Source organism: Nomia melanderi, chromosome 3 (genome assembly GCF_051020985.1).
Source record: "Nomia melanderi isolate GNS246 chromosome 3, iyNomMela1, whole genome shotgun sequence".
Lineage (NCBI taxonomy): Eukaryota > Metazoa > Arthropoda > Insecta > Hymenoptera > Halictidae > Nomia > Nomia melanderi.
In genome coordinates this window covers 19,446,511-19,470,859 of record NC_135001.1, presented here as the reverse complement: position 1 = coordinate 19,470,859, position 24,349 = coordinate 19,446,511, and the positions used below count along the sequence as shown (strand labels likewise).

The window sequence follows — 24,349 nt, the reverse complement described above, 5'->3', positions numbered from 1 at the left end:
TTTTTACTGGTACGGTAGTTCTAGTGTCAACAGCTTAAAGTCAGGACCTCGTTTACGTTGTATTATTGTCATTTTACATTTCCTTTATTTCGAACACGAAGAAGCCTCTAGGTAACCGAAGGATTAAAATCCTGCATCGCAATTCTACACCATTATTCGAGTAACTGCTCGCCTATGGTTGGAACGGAAGTTAAAGGATCACGGGTAGTTTAGGGCGCTCAGACGATTGGCCATCCCCCTTTTAGCCGGTATTCGGGGAACGGATGTTCGTTGCGCTCGCGACTTGATATCCATTATCAAGATTCCAAATGCCTGGTTTACGAGTGTTTACCGACCGGATTTCCTGACCGGCTCGTCCGTTAATGGGAAGCTAACGATTTTCTGCAGCGCCATTATTCATAGTCGTTAGTACCATAAAGTTCGGCCACGCTCGGTCGGGCTAATGGCGGGGTTGCGCCCAAGTAACGGGCCCTCCCTAAATCGAGTATTAAATCGTTCTGCTAACGTACGACGATAATTTGTCGTCAAGAGTGGGAGAGGCCGAGGGCAAGTGTTAAGTCCCGCTGGACTTACGGTCGGCTACGCCTGTTTGTCTTTGGCAAGTGAAAACTTTATATCGACTCTGCCCTCCGACTCGACACCGACGATTCGCGATCAGGTCGAATCAAGGGAGACCTATGTGTCAGGCTGTCCTGTAAGTTTCTGTCGTGCCTTGTCCATGACGTTGAATTCTGAGGATGCCGATTTTCTGCGAGATCAACTTATATTGCAGTATATAGAAAAACTGAAGTATCGTATTGATATGTAATATATTTTAACCCTCTGTAGGCCCATGTAACACTGAAGTCACGTATCAGTATGTTGGCATCTTCTTGGTTTATTTCATTTTGCACTGGAAGTGGTGAAGAAAATTAAGTAATCAGTTAACTTAAACTTTCATACACTCAGGCGTGGAAGTTTAACGTCATTATGACTGGAAAGTTACAGAATATATTCGTTTGATGAAATTATTGGAAGTATTGAATACATTGGTAATTCATATTCATATGTGGATATTTATTAATTTTGTACTGCATAGATTTTGTTATAATTATGAACGATAATTCGGCCCATAGAGGGTTAAATAATCTCGAATCAAATTTAATTTCAAATGCTGCAGTAATTAGCAAAATTGCATATCTAAGTGTCTTCATATAATAATGAGATTTCTCGTTGTCAGTATACAACGTGTTAATGTCCAGTTACGTTGAAACTTCGGAAAAATGTGCATGAATTATGCATAAAACGAAAGAAACTTATGGGATAGCGTAATATTCGCGCAACAGGAACATTAAAAAGAATCTTTACACTTGGAAGTACCCTCTAACGAAATATTTTAAAGCAACATTAAAATCCAAGTTATATCATTATCTTAGAAACAAGTAAGCTGAATATTCCTTCATAAATTGATCTTCATCAGTATCCACGAATACAAATACAAAAACTATCACCTTTCCGCAGTAAACCGAAAATTATCAACGAAGGAACCTTCAATCTTCAAGATCTTGTCCACGAATAAGCCACACGAAACAACCGACGAATCAGCAGAAAAAATCGATTAAGCCGCTCCTCTTTGGCGCAATCATCGATTTTCAGCTAACAGATCCCCCGATGCCCGAAATCCGCAATCGCGTTCTACAAACCGGATCGAGTTCGTGCCAATGAGAATTTGATTCCCAAATGATCCCGCTAACAACGGGCCAGCAGGCAGAGTAAAGTAGACGAACAGGGGGAATGTTCTCAGCGGCGGGTGTGCCTTGGGGAATAAACCATCGGTAATATCGCGGTAACTCGGCTCGTCGGGCCGATCGGTGTGCGCGGCGCTCCACGCGGGAGGCGGAAGTCCGCGGTTAACAATCGCGGTTATGCCGGATGGTAAAATCGAACGCAAATATGGGGCGCAGTACCTCGTCAAAATTTGCTCACCGCATATTTGTCTTGACGTGGCTGGTTATTATAGGATGATCGAACCATTGGGCAAGTCGAGCTACCTCCGCGCTCAAATAAGTGCCGAATATGGAGCCGCGATCCGAAACGGCGGAGCGCGCACCGCGTGCCGCGGATGCGTGACATACCGCGCATCCAGCGATCCCCCGGCAACTTCGCCGATTGCAATTTACGGCCGATTCAATTAACCCATTCGCCGCGCCGATTATAATTGCACGGATTCGCAGCCGCCCGCTACTCGGCCCCCGTACCCGTCGCCGTTGTTTTCAGCCTCGTTCTGACCGGCCTCGAATATTCCCGCTGAAAAGAGCACAATTAGCGGCGCTGCATTCACCTAACTGCACCGTAGATTCCATTGGCGAAGAGCGATTCGAGATGATGACCGTGTTCATCCGCGAGTCTATTTAATTCCACCTTTTTTTACACCTGGTTACGAGATCGCCGCTCGGTTGTGTTCGACGGACAATGAAGCGGTGATTCGAAGGATGATGCGCAGAATTTCGATTCGAGAGTTTGACGTGCAGTGTTGAGGCTGTACGTGCGAAATAAAGTTATCCTCTTGTTGACGAGGACCTTTTAAATTATTAAAAATGTTTTCCACCGAATTGTGCGTCGAATTTTTAAACGATGGACGAATTGAGAGCTGTGTATTGGTCTGTTGTCTTTTAACCCATTTGCGACCGATTGCGCACCGTGTTTGCAATGACCGGTTGCACACGGTGTGTAATAATAATAACGAGCATTTATCAGTTATTCTGAGTAAAGTAGTCGTCGAGATAACACTTTTTTTGAATTAATAGTATCTGTAAAGTATAGAAGATTAAAATAAACATACTTACCAACAATAAGAAAATTCAGTTTTTATGACTATCATCTAGAGATTCTAAAAAACTTAATTGGAAAACCCCAAGACAGAATTTCGCTCCTGGGGACCGTGTTCGGAAAAAATCGCCGTCCCGAATGGGTCAAGCAATGAAATTGTTTACGCGAGCTTTTGATTTTATATAGCAAAGATTAATATCTGCATTACGATATTCGTCCTCATAGGACGATGCAACGTGTGATTTCACGAAAAATATTTTCGAATTCTTCCAATTTCACGAGTTGCTTGGGGGACATTTAATATCCCTGAAAGGAACGAACGCACAGGTCAGCGTGTCAGTATTAATATTCTCCATTTCACAGTCCCGTAACATTACGCAACGCTGGCCAGCTCGCCCCAAACAAAAACAACGCGGCCACCATTTTTGTCCACGGTAACGAAGTTTTATATTACGAGGCGGGGGAGGCTGTTAGCATCGCGGCGTTATGGTATTTATGTCCCGCGCGACGTCGCTGATCGAATAAAATAACGAAAATTCAATCTCGATGCTCCAATAAATACACGATCATTCGAAGCTACGATACCACTCAATTATCGATAAGAAAACCGGATTTCCCGATTCAATAAATACTTCCCGATGCAATAAACACAAACAGAAACGAAGCAGTGAAATGATAAACCTGAAATAACGTTACAAAAGAGGAACGTCGAGTTACGTTGTTCTTCGTTTCACCTTTATCGCGGATTAAGAATATCGGGACCGATATCGAACTTCGACTGCGCGAGCGAAGTTGAAAACGGCCGCTAATGAAACGAAAATGAATTTTTAATCGCGAGAACAGTCCGTCGGAATGATCGCCCCTTTTTTCCATCTTCACATCAATGCCGTTAGCGTGGCAGTAATGGAAGGTTTCTCTCGGAGCAATTAAAGCTCGAGTAGCCTCGTTACACGAATGGGAACAGCAGATCGACGTCGGGATCGCGGCAACGGAAAAATGAATTGGGGGAGGAGCTCGCGGGGAATAAAGGACGCGATACGACTGGCCGGTGCGCGGCATCGGTGCCATTGCATTGAATGGTTTTATTTAAGCCGCGCCACTTCCGACCAGATCCGACGCGGCTCCCGGGCTACGACGATAAGCGCGGAGTTCCTGATAACTTCGAATAACAACGACCGCCGCGATGTACTAACGCGCTGCCATGGCCGGCGAACTGTCGCTACGCTGGACGCTCTCGCGGAACCAGAGATAGCCGACACCCGGAGAGAAAACTCGGGGGTCGTTCCATTCACGGGGCTAATTGTGTCGCGGCTCCGCCAAAGAGCAAGAAAAAATTGGTGGGAATTAGCTGCGTCAAGTTTTAATGGCGCCGGGATTCGAGCACCGGATCTCTGATAAGACTTTCATAAATAGAATTGAAAAACTTTCGGGCGTGTCGTTGGAAGACGCAACGAAGTGGAAAAGAGAATTATATATCGTTAGCAGGTACAATGGACGAAGTGAATTATTGTATGTGTTACAACGAAGAAAATGAATTTTACTGAATGGAGGTAATAAAGTAGGATTTACTGAAAAGTAGAGAATGTATAAAAAGTTAGAAATATCGAATGCACGAAGAAAATCGAAATTCTCGTTTTCGTGGGTCGCTGTAAAGGTGTTTTCACGGAGGGTACGAAGTGTTATGCGCATGCATAAGGTTTAGTATTCTATATGCAAATGTGGACGGTGTTAATAGAATTCTACTGAAGTAAAGTAGAATCGCGGTCCCTTACAACTTGCTTACAAATGAACTCCCTCCATTTGCACTCCGCTGCTTACCGTTGTTAACTGTCCAGAATTCGCGTGCTTTCGTTCGTGATATTTATTTAACAGGTGCTCCGGAATGCCGTGTTGTAGTGAAATCTACCCTCCAACATGTGCAACGATTTACGAAGCGCGAAAAAATGCAGTTACACATGGTCCTGGAGAGAGCGAAACGTAAATTTAAATGTTTTAAATGTAAATCCGGTTAATTTCTGTCAAAACCACCCACATATTTCTTTGACAATGATAAAGAAGATAGAAAAGTATTCATAACTCCTGTTCCGAAATATCAGTTAAAGCTTCAAGAAACACCCTTAAAATTTCCACATTTCCAATTCGCGAATTAGTCAAATTGAACTGTTCGGTGTTCTCAGGGTCAAATGTAAATTCCGAGAGTACCGAGAGCCGATGGAAACGCAAAGGAACAGAGCCGACCGAAGGTGTTGCGGATTATTTCGATTTCCCATTCAACGGATCCGAACACCGTGTAGCTCGTTCGGTATAGTGGATCGATCGGGCGCACAGTTCCGGCCACTTGGTCGTGTTTTTGTGTCGGAATCCTTGTCCGCAGAGATTGCTCCGTGCCGTGTGCCGGCGAGCGAAGTTTACCCTCGCGGTCAAGGCTTCACGCGGTTTATTAAACGTTCAATTCGTCCGTTGTATCCGGCTCTTGATTGCGCTCCCACCCACGAGATCGCTCTGTTTTGTTTCATTCCTTTTTTCCCCGTCGGTGTCGTGTCCGGCGTTGATTGAGCCGGCCGCGGAACAGATCCGGCCGTCTGTCGATGTAAATGAACCCGGACACAGCAACACGGAAGATTTAATTGTCGACTTTGAGCAGCGCGCCGCGTTAATGGATTCCCTCTCGTCGGCGCGGCGAGGCCTGCGCGCCTTACACGCGATTAGCCACGATGAACCGGTGACCAATTTAATCACCGCATTATCCGATAAAGACCCTATTATCAAATCTTTGCCTACAATCGATAATCCCATTAAAATTTCCCGGCGTGTTTATAATCATTATATTCATGACTTCGACGAGCGCTCTATTTACCGACGGATTTTCATCGAGTGCCGCCTCTTTGACCCGGTGATTTAAATTCACGTTTTGTTTCGATGGTCGACATTAAACGGCGCGCCGAACGCTCGAAACGTACGCGCGTCAATTTCAATTGCTCCGCGCCGGAAACAATGGGATGAACGAGATACAGGGTCCAATAACGTTAAACAGCGGCCGGATACCGCAGTCATCATTCACCCGAATCGAAACTCGGTAAGACGATTTCCCTGGACGTCGACCTAATAAAATATTCCCGCGTTATCGGCGCGCGAGAGGACACACGCTAACGGAACGTGCCAGAGCCGGCCGCGTTTCCTCTTAAAGGAAAAGCCCGACTTTTCCAGTTCCTGGTCGTCATTGAAATCCCATGGGCAAGTGGCCCGTGACCCATTTAGCCGCGCACACTCCGCCGGCTTTATGTAACCGGCCGGCTTTGAGCCCCGTTCCGTTTCAGTTTTAAGGATCCGTGGGATCGATGCCGGACGGTATCGCGATCGAATCGGCGCCGCTGCGAAAACTTTCGTACCCCTCCCACGGCCCGATGGGAATTCCTTGTTACAGGAGCTCGTCGCCCGTGGAAATCTTCGGGAAACTAGCGGGGCTCGTTCGTTCCTGCGACTTCGCGCGGATTACGAGGAGCCGGCCGTTATCTTGAAATGAAATCTCTCACGGCAAGACCGATGTACCTGTTATCAATGCCCCGCAGCGTTATCGCGCCTCGGCCTATGACCCGGCCTGTCAATTCGAACGCCGATTCGCACGGGGCCGAGATGCTATTTATGATAATCGCGTCTCGGATACGATCTCCTCGGCTCGTTGCTTTGATTCGCGAGGGTCGCAAGTTCGCGTACGCACGCCGCGTGACCCTTCGCCGGAACCCCGTTGCGGTGCTTCGAGATGAAGAGGGTTGATACCGTGTCCCCCTCCCCCTCGCCGATGCTCCGCTTTAATATCGTTTGCACAGGCTCGACGTTATTAACGAGCTCCGGCCCGATAAGCGGACGAAAATCACGCCGAGTCGATGAGCACCGGTGTTTGACTTCGAAATGGTTTCTGTGAACGTTTAAATTTTCCCCGGTGGATCGGTGATTGGGTCTTTAGCCGTTCGTTGCTTACTTTGTTTTAATTAATATGCGAGGAATAACAAACAGCGGTGATATTTACTGATTCGTTTCGATGTGATTGATGTTCGGTTACGTGAACATATATTAATTGGAAATATATTAATTCGTTTTGTAAACACTTTTTCGATTGCATAGGCTCTAGAGATATTTGATTCGTTTAGCACATTATCGAAATTATTGCTTCTTCGTTCCGGACGATGAATTGTTATATTGACGAGGTTGTGGGGGCGATAAACGATAAAATTTGATTTCCATTTAATTCGTTGATCAACAGGATCTTTAATGAAACTTATAAATTTCGTTTGAACTGTAATTTCCTGGAATTAGCAAAGGAGTCTATATTGTCTATAACCTCGTATACACGACAGCGTCAACAAGAGCGTGCTGATCCTGTCGGAAACAATTTTAAAAGGAAATTCGATGAAATATCAGTGTTATTATAAATCGTTATTAAAAACTCGGTCGTTCGGCGCGCAACCATATAATAGCTGGCTCGGGTCCCCCCGAATTCTGTCCGATTGCATTTAATCGCACGCTTTATACGCCGTCCGGGTAATAAATGGCCAGTTGATAAATGGGAATAACTCGATCGTATGATAACGATGATCGTTCTTTCGCCCCCTGACATCGCTGAAATCCTATTTCGTGTTAATTAATCGATCGCGCGGCGTCGTTGCGTCGCGTTCGCGCGTACAAATGCTGCCCCATTTTCGCGGCCCGCGTCCGTCCCTGCTTCCAAAGTCTTCGAGACTTCCACAGTCACGCGTCGTACACCTCTCATTGTCGACATTTTTGGGTTGCACGTAGTGTCCTTGTGGAAAAATTAACCTGCACAATGCTGATAGCCTCTTTGTTAGAGTTTGCCGCGGCTGCAGGTTCAGCACGCAACGGTATCAGTGTGTCACGTGAACCCTTGACGCAGCTACCTGCAAAGCTAGTGGAATGTCAGTGCTGAAACTAGATGCTTCGATGCTGGAAACGAAGATCAACATTGAATTGAGCATTTTCAATATTTAAGTCACAGCAAAAGGGATTACTCAACCAGCGATTTCCAATAGCTAATATGACGAATGCTAAGACGTCTATAGACATGAATTCGACTCGAAGGTAGGTACAGTACAAAGACGGTTACACCAGAGAGTCAACGTTAAGCGAGACAAACTTTCATGTGAACTTTTATTACTAACGTCCACGTATTACGATGCACTATCTATATTAAACGTCATGTTCAGCTAGTACTAGTACAAAGTTTTATATACTCCCATCGAATTTCAAGATTATGGATTCAAGCTTCATTCGCTACCCGGTTTTTCCTAAGATTTTACATGCAGCGTCTCGAAGTTTCTTGTAAAATGGTCTCTGCGATGGACACGGGGTTTCATGGAAGGAGGGACACGATCCTGCGAACACGCTCGGACGAGAGGGAGAGAGCGAGAGAGAAGAGGGTGGCATGGCGGAATGAAACTCGTAGTCTATTACATTCGAACGATCGTTCGAGCTCTGCTCCGTATACCCAGGGTCCGGTAACCGTGGCGTAGGAGCGGTGCAATTTTTTTGCAAGTTCCTTGCCTCGAATGGCGACTGCAGCGGACAGCTTGGAAGATGATTCGGACCGCGTGCAGGATACGATCTCCGTATACGTGGCCATTGAGTGGCTGACTTAAACGATGACCGGGTTGAATCGAGAACGAAGGCGCAAAACCCGGGAAAATGGAATATTCCGGCTTGGATATTGGACGGACAAGGAATCCCCGGGAGGAAACGATTGCAGGACGCCTGTTGGCAACTGTCACGCTTACGGTTTTCTAGCTGATCCCAGATACGACAAATTTCCATGCACTTTTCATGGTTATTCGACAGGGAATGGTTCAGTTTGCTGAATTGTCGTCGCGATAATAGTTACATTATAAATATCAAGATAGCTTCTTGTATTTAAGACTTATTTTATAGGCTGGATTGCGGATCGGTTTAACACTAGAACTACCAGACGGATCATAATGACCCATGCTTGATGTCTTCTTTTTGCAATTATTAAGATAACAGATGTTTCTCTAGAAAATGATTAAAGAAATTGATTTAGCAATAGGAAAACTGATTTATAAATCAATTAAAGTCTTGATAGATATACTCTTGGAGTTTCTATAGAGAAGTTTCGAGAAGTCAATTTAACTGCTCGGTAGTTTTAGTGTTAAAGCCACTGATACGCATGTGACTCGATAAAATATGAATGCGATCGAAACAAGATTCCGTCTACATTTGGTACGTTACAAATAAAACTTGTCATTCCTTATTTACGAGAGTAAAATTTGAAAATTTCGTTTTACATTTTAACATTAAAATTTAAGCATTTTTATTTCTTTACTGTCAATGCGAAAGCTTCCCAATGCGATTCGATTGCACTGTTCAACACTAGAACTACCAAGCATTTAATACGATTGATATGCAATTCCTATAAAAATTGTAACAATGGATTATTTTCAGTTTCTTCAGACATTCATTAGAGTACTCAAATGAAGCTATTTATTTTCAAAATCATTTCGAATACTCAATGCTTCGAAGATATCAATAATTGCTAAACAGGAAAATCGACACCAGTCATTTTGACTGGTACGGCAGTTCTAGTGTTAAAGATACGAAACACCTTTCTCAAAACACTCAATCTCTTGATTTCAACAAATCCACATCATTAGTAGCGCCAAAGTTATACTCAACTATATCACTGAAACCCGACGGTCAGCAGTGACACGGTCGAAGTGTCGAACGTTCCTCTACTGTTCAAATTAACAGGAAGATAGACAGATGGACCCCTCAATTCCAGCGTAACATCGAATAATAATACTCGACTCCACGCGTATAGACCCCTATCTACAGCAGGGACTATTTCCGAGCGGCCAGGATGAATTGCTCATTCGACTCCATTTGCTTCATGGCGGAGGTTCCCGTTACACGACCCTAAAGATTTCAGAAACCTTTCCGCGGGAAGTTCATGAAAGACATCGGCGGGGAACAGAATATTCCTCTTGGCCGTGTATCGGATAAACGAGGCTGGGCCATTTCGAGGAAACGATAACCGGGGCCGCGGTGAACCGACGCGCGGCCTTTTCCTTACGACTACGACCCTCCGCGCGCAAATAGAAAATACAAGGGAAACTCTTTCCCCGCTGTGCCCGTGCGGAATCTTACGAACCTAATAGCTGCAATCCTATTTTCAAGTCCGCGTATGCAACCGCCGCGGCCCCGGCTCCCGCGGCTCGGGGCTCGTAATCGCGTGCTTGACCCGCGAAACGGAGCGTTAAATCAACTGTAACGACGTCGTCGAAATTCTCGAAATTACTTTATTCACCCGGTCCCCGCGAGCGAAGGGTTTATTCAAATGGAAGCCTTTGCTTTTACATAACGGAGTTAACATATTCGGAATACATTACTTCCCGTTGGACCCGGCGATTGAAAAAGATTTCAACGCGAGACGGTTGCTTTCGACCGCCCCCCCCCCCCAACTCCTGAATCTTTATCTCCCATTGTTAATATTTATACACCGCGCCGAGCGAAACAACAATAAACGAGAGCGGTAATTGAATCCAGCGCGATCGCGAGTCCTGGAAAATGTATAAACCATTCTCTCGATCGGCGTTCGCATAAATCGAAGAAACACGGCGCGATATTGCCAACAGAAAATTTCGTAATAACGAACCGTTGTCGCGTCGATTGGCATGCGGAAACTGCGAGACGACGCCAACTGTCCCGTCAGTTTTTCGAGAGGAATCGGCGCTGGGTCCAAGGAAAACCTCGTTCTGCGAGCCCGGAACACATTGTGCGTCGGTCGGGCGGCGCGGGTGGACAAGGGAAAGGCGGAAGTCTGTTGGCCGGAATAGTTGAATTCCAAGTGGATGGAGAGGGCGAGAAGAGGCGGCCAGCCCTATTCGGACCGCAGATGTCGGGATGTCGCGGAGATAGCCGGTGGCTTCAGCTAGCCACGGCTTTTTACGAGTTTCCAGCGCGGAACTTGCATTACTTCTCGTGCTGCGGGGACCGGAGAGACTCGAGGGCGAGAAGGGACAGGAAAAGCGAGGGGAGGGGGTTCGGCTCGACGCGATAGAGCGAGATAGGGAAATTCTACACCCTCTCTCCCGGTTTTATTCAAATTTTCCCCGGGCTGAATCCGCTTCCTTCGAGCTTTTCCTGGACGCTCTTCCTTCGCGCGGCTCGTTCTTTCGCGTTCCAACGGACCGATTTGAGCGAGAACACGGCGCCGACGCCTGGGACGGACGCCGCTTCTTATTTCGTCCTTTTTCAACCGTAAATGTTTCTCCTTTTGTTCGTGGCTTTCGGGTTTCTGGCCTTTTCCGCGAGTCGCGCGGTGTCGTCGCCGTTTCACCGTGGCGCGTTTCGGGGAAAGTAATTGAATGTCCCTTGCGGGTCAACTTTCTTTATTAAATCGAGGATATTCATATACCCGCTTGCTTCCTTTTTTCCTTCATTATTTTGTCGGTCGCATTAAGTGTTTTGTAGCTATCGGATAATGCCTTTGGAAAAGCCTTTACCAGTGTTTTCCTACGTTTTTACGTGCTCGTTAGAATTGTCAGGTTTATGACGATTTTATTAAAATTACGCGAACCCCGTGATTATTTCGCAGATTATCGAGAGTATTTTACACGATGGGCAATCAGAGAGAAAATTACACGTAATTTAGTTTTAATAAACGAAAAAAAAAGAATAAATTAGTAGGTTGCAAGCAAAAGTGGCCCCGTTGCAACTTATCAACGGGCAATTTCAGCGGGAATAAACACGCGACTGCGATTCGACTTCGGCGTACATTGAAGGAACGTACAAGCGATTTTTCCGAGTGAAAAATCGTTGCGCCCTGTCAACTGCATTCCGCCGGCGGAGCCGCCGCCGTGAAAGGATCACGAAATACATAATTTCGCGCGGTGCAATTTAATAATGCCCGTCTGATGCCCTTTACGTGACCGGATTTCTATTCTATAAGTTCCTGGAGGGATGGGACCGCAGAAGGCGGTAAACTTTCGCCGCTCAGACAAGTTCCACGGGGAACAGTTCTCCCGGCCGTTTCATTAATCCACGGATGGCTCGAGTAATACCTAACTGCGGGGAGTCCTGACGATGCATTCAAGATTCTTCCGAGTGACAAGTTCTTAATAGAACCCGCCCCGATGAGATAACGTGAAAAATCGCGTCAGCCCGCGCGACCCTCGACCCCCCATTCTTGATCGTAATTTGTCTCCGCACGTTAATTCCGCTCGAGGATAACTCTATACCCACCGCCCCCCAAGAATATCGGATTCGTCTCAATTTGCGATTTCACTACAAACAGCTACGCGTTCTCACAGTTTTCAGAGGAAATTCGATTCAAAATAAAAAGAAAATTCATACATAACGCGACACTCTGAAGACACTCGAGAAAACTGCAGATGAGGATTCGAAAATGTTTTACTCCCTGGATGAATATTATATATCTGGCAAATCGGAAATAAAATGAAACAGTATAAAATTTTATTCGTTCGTTTCGTATCCTGGATTATGCTATTCTCGATTTGTACTGCTATCTCTATTCTCGATATCTGCGGACTGTTCGAGTAACACATGCTTATTTACGTTTGAGTGATTTATATTTCAACTCTTTGCACTCGATAGATTTAATCTTGCAAAATTATAGTCTTATGTACGATATCAAGCTTCCTATATTGCATCGTCATGAGAAATATTCAAATAAAATAACTTTTCTCGTTACTTTCAAAGAATGCTGTCTATACTTCGTCAGAAAATGCCGAATATTTGTAGTATCGTAGTTTTAAGACAGTGGGACAGCGAGTGTTTCGAGGGCCACAAAAGAGAAAGGGACTCATGGAGACTAGGCCCAAGGGTTGGTGGGGTTTTTCCGAAAGATGCGTAAGCGAGGATGTTGAGTGCATGGTGGTGAGAGTGGGGTGTGTTTGAGAATTTGTTGGAAGTGTGAGTAAGAAGAATGCTTGTGGGAGAAAATGGTTTTTAAGTGATGGCGAGAGATTTCAGGAGAGTTGACTTGAGAAGAGAAAAGACCTGTACACTGCGAGCTATATTGTTTCTATTTATTTGTATTTTATTCAATCATCTATTCCTGTGTTTTTCAAAAATAAAACGTATTTAAAGTACCATTGATACCACATATGTCTAACGATAAGCTTCCGAATTCAAGTGTTTCATGAAAATGGCACTTCGAAGCGTCTTCAGATGCCAAAGGGATAAGTAATCGACATACTTATTCAGCAACTTCAAAACAGCAGTAACGAGTCCGAGGAGACTATTGTGAAAAAGTTTGCCAATACCTAACAATCGGCTCACCAAACAAAATTAATTTCGTTTCCGTAAATGCCTGGAAGATCCCGGTTGTTTGTACAATTATTCTGGCCAAGCGAACGGCGGTCCCCGGCTGCAAAACCACGTCTACGTTCAGCGAGCGGGTTTTGTTTGTTCCGCCCCGGAAAAAGGGGACGATCTTCCCCTCTAATCGCTCCGCGAAACGTCCATTATTTTCGTTCCCGAGTGACGGAAGAACACGGGAGCCCGGCCTGATCCCCGGGAGAGGAAGCTAAATCATGTCCGGGCAAATGGTACCGGGCTTTTTAACTCGCGCGCAAAATCGCGGAGGTCGAATGCGCGGCAAATAACTGGATACGACCGCATGCAAAGCTCGGTCGAAGCAAGAAAGATATTCAACGACCGCACTGTGTGTGTATGTGTGTGTGTATGGATGTCAACAATATAGAGAACAGAAAGAAAACCGTGACGCCGTGTAGAACGGCCGAAGCATGTACCGAACATTGCATAACGCATTTTATTCCCCGGGCAGCGGGACCTCCGGTTCCGGAAGCCGCACAATACTCGCGACACGGAACTCGCGCGGCAAAAAATGGCGGATAGCAGTAAATACGTAATTCGGAATGAAATATGTGCCGCTCTTCCTCTGACGCTCGTGTCGTCATTCACTGGAGGCGAGCATCAAAGTTGTACGCTTTTATGCGTCTTTCGAATTCCAGGTCGGTTTGAAAATTTAACGATACATTTCGCCGATTCGACGGACATTTCGGGGCCCGGGTTGCTAATGGAGCTTACACGTTACACACGGGCAAGTTCGAAAATATTTAATCAGCGCGGAAAGGATTGAAGAGCGGAGTCTCTGTTCGGCGTACGGCACCGAGCGTCGACGGGATCCGACGGAATCGAATTTCGCTGACTTCGTAAATACGGAATTGACAGTAATAACGGCGCCACGGCGACGGCGCTGAATACTTCAGGAACAGTTCCGTTTCATCGAATCCCGGCCGTGTTCCGTGGACTCGGCGCGGCGAGGATACTACACCGGTGATCGTTAATATTTTATCCGTTGATTTACCGAGGCCGCGGTTAACGCGCGATAATGACAGATGGCATCGATTACGGTCGGATCGGTTGCTACAGCCGAGACGCGGCGCGAGATAAATGGCTCTCCATTACGAGAAAGAGCGGGCGGAAATAAATCGGGAATTCGGATATCGGCCAACAATGATCAACCCTGGCGGAATAAGATATCGGCTCTGATACCATCGGCTCGGAATCCGCAATAAGTTGGCTCTCTCCGCTTTATTTGCGGCCACTCGATACGCTTTTAACTCATCTATCGACAAGCCGATGACGCGCACTTATCGTTGCGAATAAATTCGCTTCCCGCTGAACGACCTGAAACCATCGCGATGAAACCCGTTTCTAGAATATCGAACGTGTTAACGCTTGAAAATAACGTCCGTTCGTTTTGAATTCACAAATTTTGCGGCGAGCAATTTCAGAGGAGTATACAAAGATTTCTGGGCATTAATTTTAAACGCCTGTGAGCTTTTACTGATTGAAATGTGTAGATAATCTTTTTAGATAGTCGCGAAACAATGGACACTAATAGAGTGAATATCAACGGCTCGATAAAAACACTGTCACAAATGATCACAGAAGCTTAACGCACTTAAATTCCACATGAATCCTTTGCACTCGGAAGTTTCTTACTAGAAATATTTAACACTTCTTCACGAGGCGAAGACGATGTACATTAAGACCAGTATTAAGGAACAATGCTATTTTATTCCAATATTTCACGCATCGAGGCATTATACAAAGTTCAACGTTAAACATCAGATACTACAGTTTTACTGTGTCAAATCAAGTAGTGACAGAGACTCACCTCCCGAGCGCAAAGCGTTAATCCTATTAACACCTCTAATTAACAGATCCTAGCTGAAGCGAGTAGCACGTACATAATCGAACGCATCCGGGAGTTAGTCGACGCGATCGTTTTAAGTCATTATCTTCAGAAAGCGCTACGATATCCGAGTTGTCTCATGTGTTCCAGCGGTGTCGTAATTTGCGGCGCAAAGTTTGCTCTCCATGTAATTGCAGTGTCATAATGCTCGAACGAGGTAACTAGCGGAGTAAGCGGCGCGATAAAGTAGCCGGGAACGCGCCTAGGGAGGGTGCTCCGTGGCTAATTACGGTTCGAGGATTAATTTCTTTTCCGAGAAAAAAAGAGCGAACCCTCGAATTTTTTTCCGGCCGTTCGAGGGCGTGCTCGAACGCGCGGCGCCTTTTTCCCGGTTCAAGGTGAAAAAAATTCACGGATCCGCTTCGTGAACGGACACTCTGATGGACGATGCAAAACACGTTCCGCGGCGGGCTACCCGATGACTGGCAGAATAATTCCTTACCCTTTATCGCTCGACGAAATCGTGGCCCGCGCGCCGAGCTAGTATTACTCTTCCTTTCGTTAGTCCATTCCGTGCACCGCAGCTTGCTTCACAGGGCGAACTGTATTTGCACACTGTCCAATGTCTTCGCGGAACGTAAACCAGTATTTCCAGTTCGAAGAAGTTTCAATCGGATCCGATTTATTAGCGTTCATAAAACAAAGCGCCCGGCAGCTGTGAATTTCGTTCGACGATGGATATTAATTGGGGGCCGTATTCGTAAGCAACGTCTTGCAATAATGGGAACATAACGACGCGAATGTACAGAGTGCTTAGAAACGAGTGATGTAATGAAGGGGCAAGTGATTTTGCATGTAGAAGTAAATTAAGGATATACGATAATATACAAATGGGAAAAGTTCGTGTGTCTGATTATTGCTCGTTGTTTCTACTTGGAATTAAAGCTACTGACACTGTTCTCTATTTAACAATGTGCTACTAATTCAGAACTGCAATGGGTACTACGAAATGTTGAAATTTGTAATCCAAGTGGAAATCTAAATTCAGTTTGTAATGCAGAAGATAATTAGACACTAGAGTCACCGAAGTTCCGAAATCCTTTTATTTCAATCGTTTTACTTTTACAGGCCGGATTGTGGCTCGACGATGCGTTAACAGTGTTTCAAAGCAATCCGTACAAATTGTTAGACCCGCGATAACCCAGCCCGATCGAAAATTGTGGCGGCACCCCCGCGCGAGATGCTAACGAGGATCCAGCGAGACGCGCTCGTTAGAAAGTTTGCGGCGCGCGACGCAAGTTCGACGGCAATTCTAAGATAATTATGGTCAGATGGATTTCAGTTTAACGGTGTATGGGAGGGCACGCCCGGAGAGATGAGACAATTAGCCCGTAATTACGGGAATAAATTCATCCGCGGCGGGCGGGCGGGCGAGGCGGGGCTCCGATGATCGGGCGAGACGCGCGCGCTGCAATGTAATTTGCGTTCGTCGGAATATCAAAGAAATGGTAAGATTGGTTCCGATGGCGGTCGGGATCGTCGCGACGCGACGAGTGCTCCTATTTCCGGGGGAACGCGTCGAATATATTTTGTAACGCGACGACTGGTCGATGGATCGGAAAGGCAAATGGATCGCGAGAGCTATAAAATTCCATTGGAAATGAAATTCGCGGGGTATACGCGCGGCCGTTGTTCCGGGTTCAGGACGGACGTGGAAATTTACTGGGTTTGACAATCGACCCCGGGACTCTATAAACTGTAAGAAAGACAGATTTTCGAGGCAAGCTTCCAGATACGCACAACGACTTCGACAGTGTCGACGATTTTTACGTTACTCGGAACACTGCCGGCTGCGACAGGCTCGCGCACGTTTCTGCAAGTGGCGGCTACATCATTTCCACGAATCGGAATATTTTCTTCGGATTTCCTTTCAGGATTTCCCCTTTCTTTCTGATAGCATTTTGGCGTGCCGACAGGAAGATTGACGAACGATTCGATCCGAAATATGAATTTGAGTTCTAAACGTCTGTGACGGGAATGTTCGAATATATTTTACACAATCTCTATATACTATTATATAATGGTAAACCATCAGATTTCTTAAGTACGAAGTTTCGCACGTTAATTACATCGATAATCCACATTACGACATAAAGATTCCTTCGAAACATCCGTCACATCCTCCGATCTTCAAAAGGAATCCAATGACAGTGATCAATCTTCACACACCAAGAACAAGGAAATCATTTCGAAATTTCCAATTTCCTCGAACGGTCCGGCGTCATCTTCAAAGGATCATCCCGCGAGCCGTCGTTGAACCGAGCGCAGCCAATTTCCACGAGGTCCACCGGAATCATCGGTATCCCGAGAATGATACGGAAAATGATACAGCGGTAAGAGCACGGTTCCGAAAGAGCTCGTTGCTGTCACGCGAGATGTCAATTACCGCGGATAGATGGGTTGTCGTCCGGTGGTGCACACGAGCGATACGCATCCGGCCGAGAAATAATTTCCGCGCGGATGAAATGCTGCACCGGAGGGAAACACCGGAATTGGTCCGCAGCTGCGAGCACAACACCGGCGAGAGGGCGAGAGCGAGCGTGAGAGAGAGAAAGAGCGAGCGAGAGGAAGAGAGGGTTGAACGATTACGCGAGCAGTCACTTTCGAATCGGCGGGCGCACCGCGGCGAGTCCAGGTACGCAGGTGTGTCAGCGTTTTGGCGCGGAGACGGACGTGGGTGACGCGCCGCGTGGCGAGGAGGCCGCGAAGCCGCGCGTTTCAAGTTCGGCCGACGACTGACGAACGTTCCTGGGCTCGACGCCTGCGTCCCGAGGTTCGCGGTTACCTCGACGCTCTACGGGTCTGCTGCGCGCATCACGATCCGCATGCATCCCGATTAGACTATTTCTACTGGCCACGTCTGAATCGTGTCTTGTTGATTTTCTGCGAATATATTCGATTTCCGTTACTTCTGAACGCACACGCTGGAAAATTAACCCTTTGCTGTTGAAAGTTGCGCGCTGTACTCGATAGGATTTTCTGGCAGGACCTGGACGAGATTTTTTGATAGCAACTTACGTGGAAATATACGCAAATTGGGAAACGAAGTTGTTTTATATGTCGATGCGTTGCGCGAAGTTTAACCCTTAGCACTACAGGTTGGTTTGTAATGCAACTAATTTTTATAGTATTCCTAAAATTAGAAATGCTATAACATTTCTTCGATCTCTTATTTTCCTTCTTAGTAGAAAATTTGGATGTGCGGGAAATTGAATAATTTTAGATCCTTTAAGATTCATTAGAATACTTAATATTATAACTGGTGCAATATTGGAGCCTACAGAGTTCAAAGGGTTAACATATGTATATAATAGTATTAACATAGATTAACTCTAGCGAAAATTAGAAATGCAATAACATTTCTTCGATCTTTTATTTTCCTTGTTGGTACAAAATTTGGATGTGTGAAAATTCGAAAAACTTTAGAGTAGTTTCTTTAAGATTCATTAGAATATTTAATATTATAACTAGTGAAATATTGGAGCCTAGAGTTCAAAGGGTTAATAAATATGAGACCTTATGATTTCGATGTATCGAATGAAGTGGTAACTGAGAGTCACCTGTCCAGTGTAAAGAAAAAAAAAATAAATAAAAAACAAATAAAAAATTTGACGATTAGGAATACATATGAGTTGTGAAAATATTGTTTCTAGAGGAATAAATATTTCACGGTGGTACCGTAATTGTTCTTTTCTTTCCTTAATTTTAGCGAATCCACTGTTTCGTCTTGATCATTATACACAAAGACAAATTTCATATAGAAATAAGAAGGTACATGGTATTCAGCGGCGAAAGTAACAAAGGCAAATGCCGTGAACCCTTGCACGGGTAACAATACAGGGCGCATGCAAACGCAAATGTCACAGAGGAACGGTTTAACGCCACGGACACTTGACACGGTCGTCAGCTTTTGTGCGGTCCACCGTTTATTATTTTGCCGAACGAAGCCGCGAGCTCCGCGCAGTCTTTAAATATTTAATAAGAGGGACGAAAGACCGGCGAATGTTTTGTTCCGCGCGGTTGAACTCTCGCCCCGTGTTCGCCGGTACTCTTTTTCTTTTACGTGCAGGTTACCCGTTCGATTGCCACAGGCGGAGGGCCGAGGGGTTGTTTAAATCACGACGAAACGACCCCTCTAGGAAACCCAGAAATGAAATCGGACGGAAGGCAGAACTGTAGACGGTCGGAACGGATGACGTCCGACTATTGTTTGAGATTAAAATTAAGCCGCGGTTCGTTTCGTCCTAACGAGACCGTGGCTCTTAATTGGCACGAAACTGTCCAGGGGAAATTCTTATTCGACCGACCGATTTTCGTCCCTGTTCTTCTACCCCCGGGTCGTTGACAGTGACGAACGATGAGTGAACTTTGCGTCTAGTCGCCGCTAACTATAAGGTAATTTACTCCGGGAACGTTGCGCGGTGTTTACCGTGTACCAGCAGAGTAATCTTTGATCTCTGATCTCGTAATTAAATACGCAAGTATAACGTGTATACTAATTACAAATTTTACAATATTCCTAGTTCATTCTCATTACGATTATTTCTATCTTAATATATAGTAATGCTTTTTAAAACATTCCTCCTGCTTTATCATTATTATTTCTATCTTCATCCCACTCAGAAATTGCATATATGAATCAGCAACTTCAAACACAACTTCTCAGTCTCCAAACGTTAGCACTCATCTTCGCAACCGCAAACGTATCCAGGTCCCTTGAATGTCCGGCAAAGAGAAGAAAACCGAGCAGGGGGAAGGCAGAGATAAAATCTAAGAGTCGTTGTCCAGGAGTGAATGCCCGGAACGAGGAAAAGGCCTGCAGTTTTCACGGAGTGGAGGGAAATGAAAAAGAGACACACGCGGGGTTGCTCAGCCCTTGCACGCCCTTGCACGCCCCAGTGTTTCCCTCTGTTGGATCCTCGCGTCCGTAACAGATTGGCAGTGGAAATGGCAGGTCAGCGTTTTCTGGGAGGTGTGGAGTCAGGGACGACTCCCGCGGCGAGCAGAGGAAGAGAGAGAGAAAGGGGGTTGAAAGGTAGGAGTCGCTGGATTAAAAGGCTCCGTCCAAAGGCCGACTGTAATAAGAGTCAGCATCTTTTTCCGGACAATATTTCACGTCATTACACACCATTTCCCCGCAATTAAGATTTGAAAATTTTCGGTGGGACGCGGTTTATCGAGAGCGAGCGGAGCCATTCCTTTCTCGTCGCGCCCTGCGCCCCTTCCGTCGCCGTCCCCGTTTTCTGCCTCACTTATTATTCCCTACCGATAATGTTCTCGACACGCAGACGAATCGGCCGCGAGAGCTTGCGCCTGCCTTTCTTCCTCTGCGAGTCAGCTTCAGGAGATTCCGGATAATCGACGGCGAGGTCGTTAGTCTATCAGAGGATTAAATATCGAGTATTCGGTAGCCAAACGTGGAATGTCTCTTATACAGGTTTTAATAACAGACGGAATACCAGAAGAATACAGTAGGTGTCGTAATTCTTTGTTATTTTAAAACGAAGCGTGGAAAGGAGAGTCGAGAGGAGAATGAAATAGCAAGATTTAATAGTTGTAGAAATTGATATGGGAGTTCATGGAATTCACTTGCGTTTAGAGAGATAGTAGAAATGATAGAATGGATAGACGAATCTGAAGCTACTTCCAGGAAATGAAAGGAGCTACGAGAATAATTTATCTCGCATCTGTGATTTACCTTACTTTTCGACTTCTCTGGCAAACATGCTTCGAAGATCCGCCTTGATATCTCACGGAAATCCGGGTACAATTAAATAAAAGTCGGAAGAGGGAAAGAACCGTCGGTGATACGTAATTCTGTTAAGAAATCCGGACAAGTATCCGGAGCACTCGAGAAATCGAAAACTCGAAATCCCTTTAAAGAGGCAGTCGCAACTTTCCGCCGGCGAATTCAGCGAGCGAGACTTCGGGAACTTGACGCATACATTCACAGCCCTCGCGCGTATTATCGGGAGTGCATCCCGGTGATCGTCTCGGGGAATGTACGACCGCGTTTTTCGACCCTGCGTCGATCTCGGAACAGCCGTGGACTCGGATGAAAATTGTACGTCATCCGACTGCGACTTCTGCGCTCGTCCACAGGATTGACTATATAAGTGAGTCGTGCTCCTTGAAAGACTATCGATTCGGCGACACTCTGAGATCGTCAACATCTGTGCACTCACTTTACCTTCTAGTCTTCAACTTTCGCAATCTTCTCCTTGCTGTTATATGTTACGACGGGAACGAGAAGAAACTTTATTAACACGTATGCCATGGGGGCACCGGTGACACCCAACCAAATCGAATTACTGTAATTCGCTCAATTAAACAATGATTATCTAGAAATATTTCTATATTATAAATAATGATACCTAATGTGGTGAGGTTCAGCTGGATGAATGTGCGATAATAATACACTTCAATCAAATGATTATTTAGAAATATTTCTATATTGTAAATAATGATACCTAATGTGGTGATGTTCAGCTAGATGAATGTGCGGTAATAAAGCACTTCAATCAAATGATTTAATATTAGATTTTTCCATTTTGTGTATTTTGCTCTATGAAATCGTGCAGCATTCAACGCGTTAATCAGTGAGTATATAATGATTTCATTGGAGAAATATGTATCATCGACTTTCATAATCTTAGTTTTGCTGGTACACGTTATGACTTCATTGGAAAATTTTGTATCATTAACTTTCGCAATCTTGTCTTGGCTATTATGCATTGCTATCATAGATTACATCGAATAAATGACTATATTAAAAAATGCGCCCCTATTCGAAAGCTTATGGTTTTTTAATTATTATTGATTTTGAAAACTCAGAATTCCATATGGCAGAAGAGTTTGCGAAAGTCGTAAACGACGGTTCAATGAAATAGGTGTCGCCAATCAATTGACAATGGACGTCGTCAATCAAATTCCAATTGCTTTCTGCTATTAGTTCGATGCCATCGATCAATTTGCAATTGCCTTCTATTAATAGCATATAGTCATCAATCAAACTGATTGTTTTCCACTATTAAGTTCAGGTCACTGTCCAATTTAAATCTTTCTAAATTGCCTACACGCAATCACAATACAAACCGACAAGTTAGTCGACGCTTATAAATTCCACGCAAACACAAGACTCCTGGTTCATAACTTACAGCACGAAAGAATATTTCCACCTTTCGTTTCGACGAAGTGTTAATGTCAATTGCTCCTCGGTAATAGATATTATTCGAGATGGTATCTAATTTTCAAACTTACACTCACGATTCCAAATGAAACACATTCACACGATATTCTCCGTTCGAAGCCATATTGTGCTCCGTCCATATTGCAATTCATTATTGCGCGAGGGATTTCTGGCGTTCCCAGCGGGGATTGAAAATTCGGGCAACGTCGCGGGTTCCGGGTATTGCGAAATTATCTTGAGCCACCAATTATAGTAACGCGATTTTCCATCCACGACGTCCGCCACTCCCCCCCCGCCCTCGTTAACCGGCTCGGCAAACGTTTCCATGATTTAATCGAATTACAAGGAATAGTCGTCACTGGCGCTGTAAACCAACGTTCGGGCAATCCCCGCGTCGATCAATGCGATTAGCGCCGCCTCTGTAACCGGAAGGAGTATTCCAATGGATCCGATTAGAACGGCGTAAGCTCGATCGGACGGCGCGCGTAGAGGTTCGGGGCTATAAGCGGGATGGGGACGTCGCGATGATTTATAAATGACGGGGGAACTGCCGACTGGCACGGGTATCGCTTTCTAATTGCCAGTAAAAGGAAGCGCGCTGATTCGACGGCGTACAAGCCGAATTGGCAGCCAGAAACGGGCCCGTAAAACATGAGGTGAACGCATGAAACCGGCCGTTTAATGGTCACGATCACGAACGATTTAGAGTTATCGAGGATTCCCAATAGACAGAATGGTTCTTGTAGCGCTACGATATTCCGATGAACCATAGTAACCCGATATGAAGGATATCAACGGCGGAACTTCGTCGGCTGTAAGCTGCGAACGAAACGAAAGTTTTAGAAGTAGATTTCTTTTTAGTGGAGCGCCGTTTCTTGGGAAATTCGGAGAACTTTGTTCTTCTCTATTTGTAGCGGTAATTTAGTAGTTTACGGAAGAGTGCGAGTGTGAATCGTAAATTCAAATGTAATATAAATTGTGTTTGTTATTTGAACAATTTACTGGGTTGATAGTTTCAGTATGATCGTACGACAGTAGTAATGTGATAGAATGGTATTAAGAATTGATCGAAATTTTTGGTTGAAGAATATATTAGGGTATAGGTAGAATCTATCAAATGGCAAATTATGTAAAGTTTATAATTTTAATTTATTTTTCTCTTAGCTAAAATCCAGTTTATCAAATGGGAACATGTAAGCCTACGCCCTAGACGATTCGTTTAACGCGCACTCTTTGGCCCGGATCGTCGTCCTTTTTACGCTACATTTCTTGGGACACCAGCCGGCTGAAGAATGCGGGTGAATAATGAAGTTGTTCCACGGATGAAATGTGCCGAAGGGTCCCGTATTGGAAACCCTGATAGCGGAGGAAGGGGCCGTAAGAATTTCAGTGTCACGTTCGGCGATTCCTCTCGGTGCTATTCGTCTTTCATTATACCGAAGATTACTACGATAGAACAAGGTGACGTTGATCATCATTTGGAACACAGTTCACGTTGACATTCAAACAAGTGAGAATTGAATACTTTCAGGATAAACGCTTCTTAACCCTTTGCACTCGAGAGGTGTCTCACTCACCACTTGATTTCACACAGTAAAACTGTCAAATTGATATTTAACATTATATTTCCTATAATGCATCATTTTGAGAAATATTCAAATGAAATAGCTTAGTTCCTCACTGTACGCATGATTTCTCGTCGACTTTGTTTCGCAAAATATCGATTTTGTCTCATCAGAAAATGCTAAAATATTTCTAGTGAAAAACTTCCGAATGCAAAGGGTTAATAATTTTATACTTGAAAATAGAATACTCCGAAATTTCTGTAATATATTCCTCGCATGACAATAAAATCCCCAGAAATTCCGATTTAACAAATGAGGTATTTAGAATCTTTATTTCTTCACAATTTACGTCTTTCGACGCAGAAATCTGAATTAGTACAATTTTTAGAGACTAAAATAACAACTAAATAACAACAGCACCTCTCGCCGCAATAAAACGAACAAGATTTATCTGCATGTATCAGGGTTTCACTGCGGTAAGAAGTTTTTCGGTCGCTTGCCCAGAACCAGAAGCTG

At 44.9% G+C, this 24,349-nt stretch overlaps 1 protein-coding gene across 7 annotated transcripts in view; it reads right to left on the bottom strand.

Annotated features, from left to right (window-relative positions):
- LOC116429247 (opioid-binding protein/cell adhesion molecule) overlaps window positions 1-17,817 on the bottom strand; it is an 87,255-nt gene extending 69,438 nt beyond the window's left edge. The window contains exons 1-2 of one of the 7 annotated variants that reach the window (XM_031981992.2): window positions 17,681-17,817; window positions 15,522-15,734 (exon numbers count right to left, since the gene is read on the bottom strand). The gene's annotated coding sequence lies outside the window, so the exon portion shown is untranslated. Of the gene's footprint in view, window positions 1-15,521; window positions 15,791-17,465 lie in introns of all 7 variants that reach the window. The other 6 variants (XM_031981995.2, XM_031981997.2, XM_031981994.2 and 3 more) reach the window with 6 other exon arrangements.
- Window positions 17,818-24,349: the final 6,532 nt, after the last annotated feature.